Genomic DNA, 15,635 nt, shown 5'->3' with positions numbered 1-15,635 from the left:
GTAGTTCTGCAGCTGGAACGCTGCAGTGTTTAAAGTGGGAGTGTCACAGGGGCACCCCATGGAAACAGGGGGCTTGCAGCTAAACTGAGGGCTCAGTGAAGGAAAGCTGCAGGAAAGTTAACTCAAAACACAGAACTGCTTTCCCTGTCAGCTGACTCTGAAGTTAAAGTGATGTCATTTTCAAGCAAGTGTTCCATTTTACCAAAAGTTTATACTTACTACTCTTACATACCCTTCTTAGCCTGCAGACATGAGGCATTTCTATTTAAAAAAAAAAAAAATGAAAAGAGGAATAAACCTGGGCATCTTTTACTTCTTCCACTACCTTCTGTCCATCCCTTCTCCCATCTTTAAATCCCATAGCCTTAACACCCAAATCAGAGACCTTCCTCTCCCCACATATTCAGAGCCTAGAGCGTACATGTAGTTTGCAGAGCACTGAGTGGGCTCAATGTACCATCAGGCTGGAACGTGTTAGGAGCTAATTCTGGGATGCATGTCAGGAATTGTCATGGGAACACAGCCTATAATCAAGAAGGATAAAAATTCCAGTAGGAAACCAGGCTATGGGAGACTTCCATCATGTTGCTCAAAACAACCTTAAAGAGAGAATTATTTTGCAATTATTTCAAAGGAGACACCATGCCATGGAAACCCCTGATACAGCAAATTGCCTGTAATTAATAAAAGAGGGAACTTAAAAAGAGTAATTTTTTCTACTTATGTCCAAAAACATAAATCTGCCCTTCTTCTAAACCCACTTATGAGAAAAAAAACCCAAACATTTGGGGAGTTAAGTTTCCCTCTGACTGAAACTCAGCTAGTAAACATTGTGTAAAAATATGTTTTCTCACTTTTTTTTTTTTAAACTGACAGAAAGGAAAGTTTGACTTAGCCTACCACTTAGTCAGATGCTTCCTTTTAATCCAGTTTCCTTGGGAAATAACAGTTACAAGATGGTGCCATTGTCAGTCCCCATGAGCTCCTTTTGAACTCATTGCCCAGTTTCAACTAAACTTGCAGAGAGATCAAGAGTCCCTTTGCCTTTGATGAAAACAAGCAGATACAAGGCAAGCCCCTGTTAATGGAAAGGCCACAGCATGTGTTCAATATATTATTAGACATTAGAGAGTCTGTGTGAGGGAACAGAAGGACTGAAAACTTTTGTGAGAACAAAAACTACGGCAAGCAAGCTTTAAAAGAGTCACTGCTCAGATAACTTTTTGGGAGTTGCTGTACTAAGCTCCATGTATAAGTACTTGTAATTGTTTTCTAATTCCAACCTGTGCAGGGCCTCCTGATAATTAAAGTGTCAGCATTTCAGTGATGAAAAGCCCCATTGAAAATCAATGTTCAGTTGCCATTGCTGCTTGCAGAGAAGACAGAAAGGTCTTATGAAGGTCTGCAGAACCAGCTGTGAAAGCCTTCTGTCAGCTTGGTGGGAGGTGAGAGCTGTAAGACCAAACCACCATTTGCAAATTCTCATCCTTTAAACTTAGGGCTGGCTATAGAAAATATCAGAGGCATGTCTTTCATGTGGAGGCCTCCAGAACTGCATGTCCTGCTTAAAACTTATTTGCAGGTATTCTGCCTGTTCCCATACCAAGAGAACAGACTGAGTAAGCCTGACTGGAAGCTGCAGGGAAGCTCCTCACAGGAGGATCTGTCAGTGTAAGCAATGGCACATCCTCACAGAGCTCAAACGCCTTTTACTGTTCAATGTAGACTTTATTCCCAGTTCTTTGGTAATCAGGGGAATGCTCCTCACCTTGCTTTATGAGTCAGGACAGTGAGATGCAGGGAGACTAAATGGTGACACCAAGGTCACGCATTTTGGCAGAGGATGAAGTTAAACCCAAACCCTCTGAGCTGTGGGCTGGCAGTGACTCTGAGAGCTGTGGGAAGGGGCAGCCTCGGGCTCTCTGCAGGGTGGAAAGCTCTTCCATGTGCTCTCTGCCCTTCTTCCCTTCTCAAACCAGCTCTCTGATTCTTGCTTGCACTTTTCTGACTGTGCTTTGGCCTATCAGGCTTCCCAGAACTGACCATTATGCCATCACTTTTGAAATGACTTTTGAGTATAACCCAGTGCAAGACTTGGTTTTACAAACCTGCTTACAAAAATGGCTTGCTGCCTTCCCTTAGAGCATTCATAAACTATGTCCAAAAATACTCCAAAGTAGGTGCTAATAGCCTAGATTGATTCTGACTGCATAAAAGACAAGTAATTTCAAATTATGAAAATTAACTACTTACATAATTTGATTTATTCAGTTACAGTCTCTGTGAGGATTTAATGATGGTGCCTTATTCCCAGCTCTGCTGCTGCTGCTGAACTGACAATATATCACAAGTGTGATTCAGAAAGGTCTAGCAAGAATGTTGGGGTGGTATGAGGAAAAAACAGGTAGATGATATAGCAGAACTTAAATTTCAGTCTCTGAGTTATAATTATTCCATCTTTTTCTCATCATCTGTGTTTATCCTATTGCATTTTGATTTAGCAGCTTCTTTAGGATCATATTTATTATGTATATTAATATGTATATTTGCAATCAGATTACATCTTGTACTGGAATTCCTGGCTCAGACTTGCTGGACTTTTGCAATCCAGGAATAATTCCTCTGCCTCAGAAATGACTTTCCTGTATCCCTACTCCATACAAGCAGGAAGAGACCCTGAGTCCAGCAGAGCTCCTGCCTCTTGCTAAGGAAGATGAACCCTGCAGCCACTTGCAGATGCTGGCATGGAGCACATTCATAAGTCCCTTTATGACAAAGAGCATAAAGGGATGGTGGTGATGTACCTGTGTCTGAGAGGCAGCAAGCTGACAGCAGAAAAACCTGTTTAAATAAGGATTTACTTCTGTAATCAGACACAGAGTCCCATGGCACGGTCTGTGGTACAGCCTCCTCCCTGACACAGAGAATCTAAATCTGAAAAGCAGAGACTGCACTAGGAATATTTCTATCTTCACAATTTATTTGTGAAGTTGTTACCTTTGCTCTGATAGGGACCCTTCTACTTGCCACTGGCCTCTGCAATCACTCAGCTAAAAAGGGGTAAAAAAATAGACAAGCACTTACACACACAAAAAACATTGTGACTTGAGCAAGGGGCACTTAGAAGTAACTTGGAACCTAAATTTGCAAACAAACCTAAGGGATAAGAGTAGCTAGCTGGATAAACTTCCAGAAAGCAGAAACATCTTTCCAATCTCCTCTTTAGCTCCTTTAAGGCGTTATCATCATTTTGATCTAAATTGAATTGACTCCAAGCCAGTTTATTGCAATGTATGAGCTGCTCCCCTGGAGATGCTGGAGATGAGGCTCTTGCCTGAGAGCTCAGAGTGACACAGTTCTTTCTCAAAGGCACCAAATGAGAGGTGAGAACTGATTCCTGTAGTTCCCTCCACCACAGAGACAGAAGAAAGGGTGATTCTCACTTTCGGCATAGGTTTTAGAGGTAGATGAGGATGCAAAGAAAGAAAGGTATTGTTTACCCTTTCTTTTCCCTTGTCTACTCTCAACCAATACTCCTTTCTCTTTCCTGGCTGGGAGGTGGCTGTGTCTGAGAAGGAGAACAGTTCTGCCCACAAGGACCTTTCTACCCCTCCTGGATATCTCCTTGTTCCAATTCAGCTCTTTCTGAGCTGGCAGCAATTGCAGGTGGGAAGAGTCTGAAGAAAGGAGTGACGAAGTCTTCTTTACTGAAAGCAAGAGCAATACTCCTTGATCATTGATTGCTACAGCTCTTTAAAGGGTAGAACATCCAGCAATTGCCTTTGACAGGTGTTGGGCCAGAAGATTTGTAACAGGAAACATGAGGGGTATGATTTGTTCTCATTACCACAAAAAGAAGATTTTTGTTTCAGTTGGAACAAACAAGTCTTTTATTTCCTGTCTTCTTTTATTACTTCACCAACTTATTGAATTCTTTATTTTTATTTTCTTAATATCTCTGCAATGCCTTAGCTTTTTAGGTCAGTGACTCATATCTACAGCTGCATAAGAGCAAACATCTTCATATAAATGGCTTAATTTTCAGGCTGACCATGTAATTTTATCATTCTTCAAATGATCTATGCTTCTCTAGATTAAATGGATGAGTTTCCAGAAAGTAAATGTGTTTGGGCTGCACAGACAGAGCTTTATGTCAGGTTCCTGCCAAAGAAGTCTGCACAATATTGTCTCAATAAAAAATGAGAAAGTAAAAATCATTTAGTCACAGGTGTACTACACATTAAGATGCAGAAAAGGCATCACTAAATTATGTCATTGCATAAGTAGTTCCCTCAGTAACAGTTAAGGGAAGAAACTAGTTGGTCACAACTAAAGAAAGTGCAGCTTTTATGAAAAGAACTGGCAATAAAAAAGTCAGAATTATACTTCTATGTGAAGTAAGTTCTGATGAATTCAAGCAGCTCCTGCAGTTTCCAGTGCTCTTTCCTATGTAAATGGTGCTTCATCCCATATGTATTTTCAGCACATCTCTCCGTCTGAGACTTTAACTTTGGTTCTATGCTGTTGCATTGAATTTCAATCCAGATTTCTGTGCCACTTCCTCCAAGGTACCTCCCGGATTTATGAGAGAAGTGAAGATACATGTACTGTTCCCTTCTTTCTTGGTTACATACTTCTTTGATATATGGAAGTCAGATTTCAGCAGACTGGTGCCTTCAGGTCAGAAAAATGGTTGCTTTGTCATCTTTCTGCATTTAAGTCCATTTTAATTCTATATCTTCCCAGATAAATTCAGGCCAAATCCGTCTTTCCAGTATTTCATACAGAGCTTTGTCATGTAACTTTTCTGATGGCGCAGAGATGAGCAATTTCTAAAAAAGGTTTTGACTGTTCTGAGCTGATTGGGTGTGTTGCAATGGCCCTGGTAACTGCAGAGGGTCACCAGTTTATCCTCACCACACACCCAAGAAGTCAGTCAGCATCTCTGCTGTGTTATCTGGGGAGATGAGAGGCCAACTCCCTGATGCCCTATATCATCCTTGGGCAGGGGTCTGCCTCTCCCTCTGAATCAGTGAAATGGAAGGAACTGTCACATTTCCAACCTCCCAGAGTGCAGTGGGATGGACATTCAGTAAAATCCAGGTGATACTGCAGTAGTGCAGACCACACAATGCTTCAAAGAAGCACCTCTGAGGGTCTGCAATAGAAAGCATTTTCCAAAGAGAATCAGGACCCATCCTCCTCCTTCTCCATCCTTGCCTCAGGATATGTCCAAATCAAGCAGACCCAGCCCATTCTTGCAAGTGCATGCAACACAGACCCCGTGCTTCTGGGGTGTTGTTTTCCCATTTATCATGAGCTGCACCCACCAGCCTTCACAATCAGCCCTTGACAAAGAAGAATTTCATGGGATTTTCTGCAAAAGCATATTGAAAAGGAATGAAGATTTTGCCAAAAATGTGTTTCTCTCTTCATGTGGATATAAATCAAATCCTTGATTTCCTTTCTATACTCTTTGATTCCAGCAGAGGTCAGCTCTGCCTGTGCTGGGGATGGACAAAGCAGTTCAAAGTATGGGCACCTGCACACCTTGGAACACAAAGCTCTGCTTGCTTCCCCACTGCCCCTCACAGCACTAACTTCAGCCCATTTCAGGCCCTCCTCTTAAATGGAGATAAAAGGGCTTTGAACCAGAGCATCTGTGTCTCCAGGACTGCCATAAAAGCTGGTTAGAGAGCTCTTCTTGCTGCTGCTCTGTCGCTCCAAGCCTGTTTGAGAACAGCCTGTAATGAGCATAAGGAGCAGGAGACTGTGACAGTGGTCCTTGGTGAGGTTAAAAGTGTTGCAAGATGAAAAACCCCCAAAGAGCAAGAAGTTATGTCTGGACTGTGCTTTCCAATTACTGAACTATTAGGGAGACAGAAATACTGCCATCCTGTTGCAACTATCTTCCTTTGCTGCTGGTATCAGGATTGTTAAAAAAACCCTAAAGCTGTGCTCAACAACGTTTGGTTAAGGTTTGTTCTGGCAAAAAAAAAAAAAAAATTGAGTGTATCTACAAAAAAATTTACTTCTTTAAATGGCATTATCTTGGTGGATATATGGTCCACTAAAATTCTTATTTCCTCTACCAGTTACAGTGGTTCTTTAGCTCTTCAGAGCACAAGACAAAAAACATTTTGAAGCTGAAGGCAAAATGTGTTGACAAAAACTCTCTAGTTTAACCAAGTAAATCTGCAACTGTCCAAGACATGTTTTATCCTCCCTTCTTTTATAGAGATTAAGTTATTGCTACATTGAGCTTTTTTGTTAATTGTCATTAGTGATTGACACACTTTACAGACTTTTGAAGCTAGAAATTAATGACTGCTTTTCTGAAATTAGATGTCATGCTTTCGACAGAAATCTTTCATGTAACCAGTGATGTGTGCCATTGAGACAGCAGCTGCTTCTGAAGGATAATATCTAAAAAACCCCAAAGAATCTCACTGTAAATCTAATGCGTGGTTTTCCTAAATAATACTTTTCACACTTTTCTGGTACCTTTTTTGAATTTAGCTTGTTAATACTAAAACCCAGATGACGTTTCAGTGCATCTAAGCATCTCTTTTCTTTGTTCTGTTTGGGAGATTTTGTAGATTGAAATGACAAAATGTGGTTTGCTGATTTCTTATGTGTAGCTGTATATAACAAGAAATCAGTGCCATTAGTCTAACAAACTACCAGGGGAGCCAATAAATAATTTCAGCAAAAGATCAAGGATAGGACTAATGAGCAGCAGACTTGACTGCTTACCTGAGAATTGAGAGAAGAAACATAAGCCCACTAGAAAGAGGTGATTAAGGTGCACCTTCACAGTGAACTTGCACTCTTGTGTGCAGTTGTGCTGCCCAGCTCCAGCCCTTAGGAGTGTCAGATGAATGTCAGGCAAAGCAAGGAAAGCTATTTTTCATTTTAGTGCTTGTTCCTCCTGATGGCATTATCTGTTATAGGTCAAGCAGCTACAGCTGACAGCTTCATAGGTCATCTTAAAAACAAGATATACACTCAGTGCTGTTGTTGCTGATTAAAGATCACATATCTAAGTGCAGATGACACTCCTGGCTTTTGGGTGACTACAGGGCATTTGGAATTCCAGCGTGAACAGCACATTGTGTCCCAATACCTTGTACACACACAGCCCAGGCTGTTGTTCAAGAGAGACTGTGTAACTGCCTCACCAAAGAGCAAATTGTGTTCTGGAAAAGTGATAGCATTTGTAAGGCTCCTATTCTTTGCTGTTACAAGGAGATCTGGAGCGTCCAACACTTACAGGGGCTGGCTGCCACTACAGACAGTCACAGGCAGGCTTCTCACTTAATGCCCTCTTTACCTGTCTTTCTTTGGCAGCTGCATCCAAATACAGGTATTTTCTAGGTCAGATTTGTCTTTACAGAGAGTTCAAAGCACCACTGACTTTTGTGCCAAAAGCTAATGGATGCATCCTGGGCTCCTCATCTTGCTGTTTCATTTTGTCATCTGTCCAGTGGAAACTGCCTTGCCCTGGGCTGAGGAGAGCCTGATCTGCTTTTCCCAAGGAGAAATCTTAGGATGTCTCTAGGCCATTGACGAAATCTGAAATACAAACAAAAAACCTAATCCTGAATCACAAATCTCTGAAACGAACAGAAAAAGATGTCTCTCTTGCTGAGAGTTGCCTGCTCCCTAGCTGAAGTGGGGCTGGTGCCCACAATATTCCTGTTAACTCCCTCTAGAGCAGTGTGAGCAAACAGCTGTGCCCACATTCTGTGGCCTCTAACACAGGGCCATGTGGCTGAAAGACATCATTACAGTTTTTCAGAGATTTCATGGTTCAAAAAACCTAAAGTGACATGAGGGCTCAATCAGTGGATTGGTAGTTTGATAGCCTAATATCAAAAGGGGGATAAATTGCACACCCTTGGACATGGCACGAAGGTTTGTGAGCCCTTGAGAGTAGAACTGCTGGAAGTGTGCTGGAAAACACTGTGCAGCACAGAAAGATCCCAATCTGGTTATGGTCTTGGCTATTGTGCTTATTTGAAATGGTCTTCTCAACAAATCACCTCTAAATCCACATCTGGCTTTTGTCTTGAAAGGAACCGATTGGTTTTCTGCATAACAGGGTCCAAACAAACTCAAACTGATACAGCTTTGATGATCAGGAGATAGGGACTTAACAGCAAATCAGAGAAGTGACAGTGTAGACACAGATCCTTATTATTTATAGTAAATGGTTGTTTATTCTAGATGTAAACATCCTAAAATATTAATTAAAAAAAAAAGTCAAAACCCCGTAATCACACGAGGCTTTGGTCTAGATGCAAAGAAACACATTTTGCCTTTTACAAAACAGCAGGGGCCCTTTTTGCCACTGGCAACTGTCAGTCTTCAGGTAATTTCATAATAAGACCTGCAGTACAGTCTTTGAGAAGAGTAAGACTAGAATGGATGAAAAAAATTAAAAGCCTTCAGTAAAAGGCAGAGTGAGAAGCAGCTTGATTTATGACCCTAATGTAAAAATTCTTTGTGTGGAAGAGATGGTAATGATGCCATTATGTTGGGCAAGCCCAATACAGAAGATTGTTTATGTAGATACAAGTGTTAGGACAGAATGGAAGTCATTTCCCTAGGAAGGAAATCAACAGCCTTAAATGCATCTTTTACAGAGACCAAAATGCTATTAGACTACTAAAGTTTGACTTTCCTCTTGAGAGGATAATTTTATTATTTGCTTGTTTTCTCTGGTACATTTGAATTTTTTTCTGTGTCACTAAATAATGTCTGTCATTTTTTGCTCCTGGCTGCTCCCCTGGTTTATTCCCCCACTGATCTGGGGGTGTCACTGGCCCCATTATGGGCACCTGGCTCTGCCTGCCTGTGCTTGGCTGTGTCCCCTCAGTGAGGAGTGCCTGTGCTGGGGTCACCTGAGCTCCCAGCCCATGTCCCCCTTGCAGAGCAGCCCTGCTCTCCCTGTTCTCCAAATGCCCAGGTTCAGGATGTGGATAGCCATGTAGCAGTTTTTCTAAAAGGAGTCACCAGTGACATCATCAGGACATGAATCAGCTCTGTGATATTGCAGGGGTGTCAGCTCTGCCCAGCCTGTCATTTCCCCTGTTAAATTTGCACTCTTGATTGTTCCTGCCCAAGAGCATCCCTGATACTGGTTCTATTCAGCTGCATTTTTAAGACAGCCTTTAATTCTAACTCAGTTGTTCCATCCATTTGCGTTCCTCCCCAACCTTTCATCACCTGCACGCTTACCAACCTTAGAGGTTATTCCCTCAGCTCAACTGTTAATGAATAATTAAACACTATTTTTTATTAAACTATTAATTAACACACTTCAGGGTACCCAGGAGAGTCTCCTGAACAATCACATGTGGTTGTAAGGTTTATGACTTGACAATAGTTATTATAATGAGCTATTTTTGATTAAAGCTTTCCAGACAATGGTACATACTCCTAGTATTTTCACCCAACACACACTTATTGCTTTGTGTCTGTGGCACTGTTAAAAGCTTGTGCTGTATTTACCAGGATTTATTATAACACAAATTAGAGGAAGAGACTCTGATAACTGACTGGGCTGCATCTCTAAGTGATACTGATGAGGTCCAAGTTAGCCTACATCCTTTAGTGGTTGAGTTACCAATAAACCATGGCCTAAAATCTCTCTCAAGGATGATATTTTGATCACAGACCTCCCTGTTTCAGTTGTTTCTGCTGGTTTCAGAGCACCCCCTTCTCATCAGTGACTCAGTGAGCCACAGTCATTGCAGTGAGGTGACAAACTTGTACTCCGTGGGCTCCACCACTGCCTACTGCAGTAGTTTCTCCAAGCCAGGCTGATCTTTTATAATCTAGCACAAAGCTAAGGATAGGAAAATGAGTATTGATAGCGACTTCACCCCACCCTCCCTATTAAATTTAGAGGTAATCTTAGGCTTAATACAAATAAACTGGATGGATTTAATGCTATCAAATCAACAGTGCCAGGTTAAAAAAAAAAAAAAAGAATGTGTTTCTTTCCTCCTAGAGGAAGGATCACTCTTATACAGTGAAAGATCCAATTATGGCCCAAATTATGGCCATCTAGAGACTCGCTAATGTGGTTATATTACAAATAAATCATCTGCACTTAAAACTGGAAAATGCTTGTTTTGATGTATTACAGCCACCCTCCAGTAAGTGTCATGCACAGCGGGGTCTGGATTCAGGCAAAAACAACAACCCAAAGAGTTACTGCTGCCCACACAGAAGTTTTCCAGGCAGGGCAGTGCTTCCACGTGAGTGCAATCAGCAGCACTCCAGCAAGTCAAAACCCAGGAAACTCAACAGTGGAGGATGAGGATGGATGGGCTGCCTGACACCTAATTGCTGTGAGGCAAGGCAAAACAGCAGGAATGGGAGGACAGAAGATGCAAGGTGATGCTGAAGTCATGTTCTGCTGCTGGCCATAAGAGTGATTCACTGAACAGCGTGTCCCCTGTCAGAGGGAGGGAACAATAAGCAGGAACATTTGGCATTCCAGTCCATGAGAAGACCCAAGCCAACTGTCCTGCTCTGATCACTCAGAGCTGCTGTAGGAACCAACTAGAGACAGTTCTAGGAAGAAAGGAAAAGGAATATAACTTGACTAAAATGAACTTTTATTTCCACTACTGTGAAGAAGGGGGAAGGGGATGCTGACTCTTGTCGTTTTGCCTGTAATTGTTATTGCAGACATGACTATGTTACAGGTACCGTAATTGAATACTCTCAAATTCTATTTTGAAGGTCAAAGTGTTCTAACATCGTCATATTTTTGACTGTGACTTACAGCAGCGGAGTTTGGAAGTTCTCCCCAAGTCAGGAGAAGCTGCCAAATGAAACCACACTTCAATAGGTACAAAGTACCCTTTGGCAGAATTCCATCAAATTATAATCTCCTCTCATTACTGCATAAACATTTCTGGGTGAGGTAGCCAGTTCCAACCCTTCTCACCCATGTCTAAAATCTATGCAGTGGATCAGATATTTCTGTGATTCCTAGTTTTCATTTCTGCTTTCCTTTCCCATTTCTCCAGCAGGTCAACATCCCAATGTTGCTTCACATTTCACCACAACCTTTTGTTCATTTACATGGGTTTTGTATTGGCCTCCATGGAACTGTTCTGTGTGTTTGTGTACATATGTAAGCACAGACACCTACTTATTTATGCAAGTAGGCAGCTAAATCACCTTGGCTCCTCTTTGCACCTCAAAGCCCATCTTGCATTTTGGCACGAAGAAACCACACTTAAACATAGTCAACAAGGCTACTTTTCTCATATACTGATAGAGCTTTTCCAATCTTCCCATTTTGCAGAGGAGCCAGTGATGTGGGAGTCCTTAGGTTGGACTTTTTGTAGTGCTGAGCAGCTGATGCTTCATGGCAGAGCAAGGCAGTTTAAAATTAGCCATCCTGCTTTTAATTTTGGGCTTTTGCCCTCTCCCCTATGGCAAATGCACACACGGGGATGTGCACCTGTAGGAGGCAAACCCAGTTTCATAACTCTTCCATTTCCAAGCTTCCCAAATTACCATGTGACACACTCCTACTGCAGGCAAGGCAAACTCAAAAGTGTTTAGTCAATTCTTAGGACATCTAGGTCTACATATTTCCCCGTACTCCCATGTGCTTTTCTTTCTCCAGTAAGTGCAGAACCGAGGTCCTAAAGAGAATGTGGAGGAAATGACCTCCAATTCCATTCTCTTACTCCAGCATTAATTTATAACATGAATCCTCAAGAAAATAACACTTTAAATTCAATATATATAATATACATTCCCAATATTTTCTAAAATGTGCCCTGGTTTTAATTAAAATATGAATTGTACAGGCAGAAGGACTTGTTCCTCTGCCAGGAGCAGATCTTCAGCCATGGACATCAAATGCCCATGGAAAAAATATTTGTTTTTTTCATGCATTGAAACTTCTCCAACTTTATTACATTTGGAAACAGAATGTAATAGCAGAGGGCAACATTATGTCTGAAATATATAATTAGTTTACAAAAAAAAAAAAATACAACCAGGGGACACAATTTTGATAGAACCACTTTTTTTCACGCAATAGTTGCAGGATAATGGAGCACATTGATCCTTTTTGCTAAATGGTATGACAAAGAAAATGAGCATTTGTATAAAAATGCCATAACAGTTGAAGCTTGAATTAGGGAGTCTGTAACCTTTGCTTGTGCTTATAAATTACCCTGCAGATGAGAATGTGACATCAAAAAAAAAAAGAGAAAGGCATCCAAAGCCAAGAGATGCAACCCATCAAATACTGAAATGCTCTATGTGTATGGGTACCCAATGTTAATCACTTCAGATCCTATAGTACAAATTGCCTCCAGCAGTTTCTAAAGTTGTATCACAGGTTAAATGGACACCCACAGATAGAGATTAGTCATTTAAAAGACAAAGGTATAAAAACTGATTTCAACTGCTAAAGCTGTCTTAAAGTCAGTTTTTCATGCATTTTGAAGCTGTGCCTTTTTTACCCCGTTTCTGGGAGAGGGGTTAATAGCAGGGCCAAACACTGAAACTGGCAGCATATAAGGCTTTTCCCCAGCAAATACCTTAGAGAAAACTGGGGCAAAAAGGTGTTATTCTTTCAGATCAAGTAAATTCATTTGTTGCTTTTAACAGCTGTGCATCAGTAAGTCATTAAAAATATCTGAATTTTAATCACTTATGCTCTCTCAAACACTAGAATAGCGGTTTGTCACTCTCAAATCTGGAATTAGTACAAAATGACATGAGAGCTGTCCTGTACCCCCAGCTCAAGAGGAATCTCAGTACTGAGGAGTCAGATTCTGCATGCAGTGGGTGCCTCCTGCCTGACTGAATTCTGTCAGCTCTTTCATTTGCTGCCTGGATGAAGAAACAGGCAATTTGGAGCTCTCAGGGAAGGAAGGAGGAGGAAGTATACAAGGAAACTTGCTTATTTGCAGGTTTCACTGAGGTCACTGAGGACCATGACAGCTGTAGAGTCCAAAACTTCTGGGAATAATAATAATAATAATAATAATAATAATAATAATAATAATAATAATAATAATAATAATAATAATAATAATAATAATAATACTCCAAAACAAAGTCTTGATTAATCTCCTCTTAAAAAAGCAGACTTTTAGCTAAGTCAGAAATCCTGTTTTAGATATTGTATTAACTTTTCACAATAACTTGGAGCTGATTACCTTTTTCTCTCCTTTAACATTTCAGGTGCTTCAGTCTCCACAATCAAAAAGAAGAAACTCAAGGCTATATATGAGAGGATTGGTGGAAATCTGAACTTTGCAGAAATTCCACCAAAGAGAGAAGGTGTGAATGGTAACTGTGAGGAGGCTGAGGTACCAAGAGCAGCTTACTTACTGTACCTTAAGGCAGCCTGTACCTTTCCAAGTGTTCAGAAAGTAATAATCCTTGGAGTTCCTAATGCTCTGAGCACTGTTGCTGACCAATCACTTAACCCCTTGAAGTCCTATATCTGAGAAAAAAATGACTCCTAATTCCATATTCCTGTTTCATGCAACACTGCAAGAAGTGAGCATGCAGCGTCAGCACACAGCAAGTTGTATGATCATAAACAAAAATAATTTTTTCAGCCCCTAAGCAAAGTACTTGTCTCTTGGGTCAACAGATCTTAGAATTTAGCAGACCAAATTAACAGCAAATGCATGTTTTATCCCATTTTTAACTCTAACAAGATAAATGATGGATGAACACAAGTTTTTAGAAGATTAATTTAAATACAGATGTAATCACAGCAGGCAGCAGTTCAGAGCACAATCTGTGCCAAGTCCATGTGAGGTCCTGCCTCTCTTCTTTGACTACTGAGACTCATTTCCAAGGCAAGGTCCCTAAAATATGTGCCCAACAGCAAATATTGTGAATCCCTCCTTCCTTTTTCCTTTCCCCTGCATTGTTTGTAGTCCTCTGTGGCTCAAAACCTCAACTCTCAAGTCCTGCACTTGGACGGTATCAGGTGTTTGCCTGTGCAGGTGAATATGCTCATGCATGTATGGGTAGGCAGATTAATATGTGATTGACTTCTCAGAAAGGAAAGAAACAAAATCAATAAAGAGCAACAGAGTCTACCCTAAGCGAAGTTTTTCCCAAGTCAGACTTAGAAGTTTAGCCCAAATTTTACAGCAAAGTTCAGGTCAGTATTTATCAACTATGCAACTGATGCTCTCATTTTCTCTTGTTTGATTAGAGTAAGACAGTCTTTTCTCCATTTATACATTGATTTTTTTAAACTAACTTCTCAATTTTAATTTTCCTCAGGTAAATATCTGCTGGATTAATAGTCCAAAAAGAAGAATAGCTTATAGTAGCAAGCATAAGCATCTATGGAATTATAATATCTAACAAAGACATTTAATTTCCTAAAGTTGGTTTTCATAATGTGCAGAAAGCCTGGGGTTGCCCAGTCTCATAAAGCATCCAACCAACACAGGGACTGTATAAAATGAATATCCTCTCAAACAAAAGCCCTGTGGATTATGAAGCTGTACAAATTGTGTGACCTGTACAAATGAGAGCATGCTTCTATCTCTGAAAAGGCAACTAAATAATTAAAAGCTAAGAAACACGACTTGATTCGGTTCAGATGATCTCTTGGCAGAATCCACAAGTTGAATTAGGATGAAAACAGAAGACAGTTCACTTGCTAACATCATAAACTAAAGACATTCAAAGCCTAGCTGGAATCTCAGCTGTGAATGCCAGCATACAAAATCTATCAGCCTACAGGACTGCATGTGTGCAACATACACACATCTTTGCTGTATTATTGGCAAAAATTAAAGGAAAAGCAAACTCAAGAGGATGCTGCCACAGGAAATCTCATCTATGTTCAGGCTGGTAAAGCAAGTAAACATACTCACAAGGCTAGTATGAACTAGGAACGTTTTCATTCCTCAGTACAACTTTAGGAAAAAGCATTAACAGAGTCCTCCTCTGTTCTGAACCCCAATATTTCAAGTTCTCCAGCAGCACAAGATCAGATAATTAACAAAAACCAAAGGATGACGAAATGAAGCCAGATAAATAACAAATATCTACATATATAAGCACACAGCAAGCAAGATAATGAAAAGTTAGCTAGATTTACCGTTTTAATTATCCAAGTGGGTGGTTTGTTTGGGTTTGGGTTTTTTTGGGGGGGGAGGGAAACGTCGGGCGCTGTTTTCACGAGGATTCCTCCATACGCATCCGCACCGCGGCAGGCGCCGGTCCCGGAGCGCGGAGAGCGAATCCTTTCCCTCCGCAGCCGGCGCTGCCCCCGCCAAAAATGAAACGAGAGAAGGCGGGGAGGGGCGGGGAAGCGGCGACCGGCAGGAAAAGCTCCAGCGCCGCCCCGAGCGCTCCCTGCCCGGCGCTGCGGCCGCGGCGGCTCCGCGCTGCCCGCAACTTGCGGGAGCCGCGGGGCGGGCGGTGCCGGGGCTGAACCGGCGGGATGATGCCGGGCGGGATGATGCCGGGCGGGATGATGCCCGGCGGGATGATGCCCGGCGGGATGATGCCGGGCGGGATTGATGCCCGGCGGGATGATGCCCGGCGGGATGATGCCGGGCGGGATTGATGCCCGGCGGGATGATGCCCGGCGGGATTGATGCCCG

At 41.6% G+C, this 15,635-nt stretch overlaps 1 protein-coding gene across 2 annotated transcripts in view; it reads right to left on the bottom strand.

Moving 5' to 3' along the window:
• The window catches only part of HTR1F (5-hydroxytryptamine receptor 1F), a 105,191-nt gene extending 89,901 nt beyond the window's left edge, over positions 1-15,290 (bottom strand). For both annotated transcript variants that reach the window (XM_036389850.1, XM_036389841.1), the window contains exon 1: positions 15,128-15,290. The gene's annotated coding sequence lies outside the window, so the exon portion shown is untranslated. The remainder of the gene's footprint in view (positions 1-15,127) is intronic.
• Between the last annotated feature and the right edge of the window lie 345 nt (positions 15,291-15,635).

The sequence above is a fragment of the Molothrus ater genome, chromosome 2 (assembly GCF_012460135.2).
Source record: "Molothrus ater isolate BHLD 08-10-18 breed brown headed cowbird chromosome 2, BPBGC_Mater_1.1, whole genome shotgun sequence".
NCBI classification, from domain to species: domain Eukaryota; kingdom Metazoa; phylum Chordata; class Aves; order Passeriformes; family Icteridae; genus Molothrus; species Molothrus ater.
The sequence above is the reverse complement of the archived record's forward strand: the minus strand, read 5'-3'. Positions and strand labels throughout refer to the sequence as shown.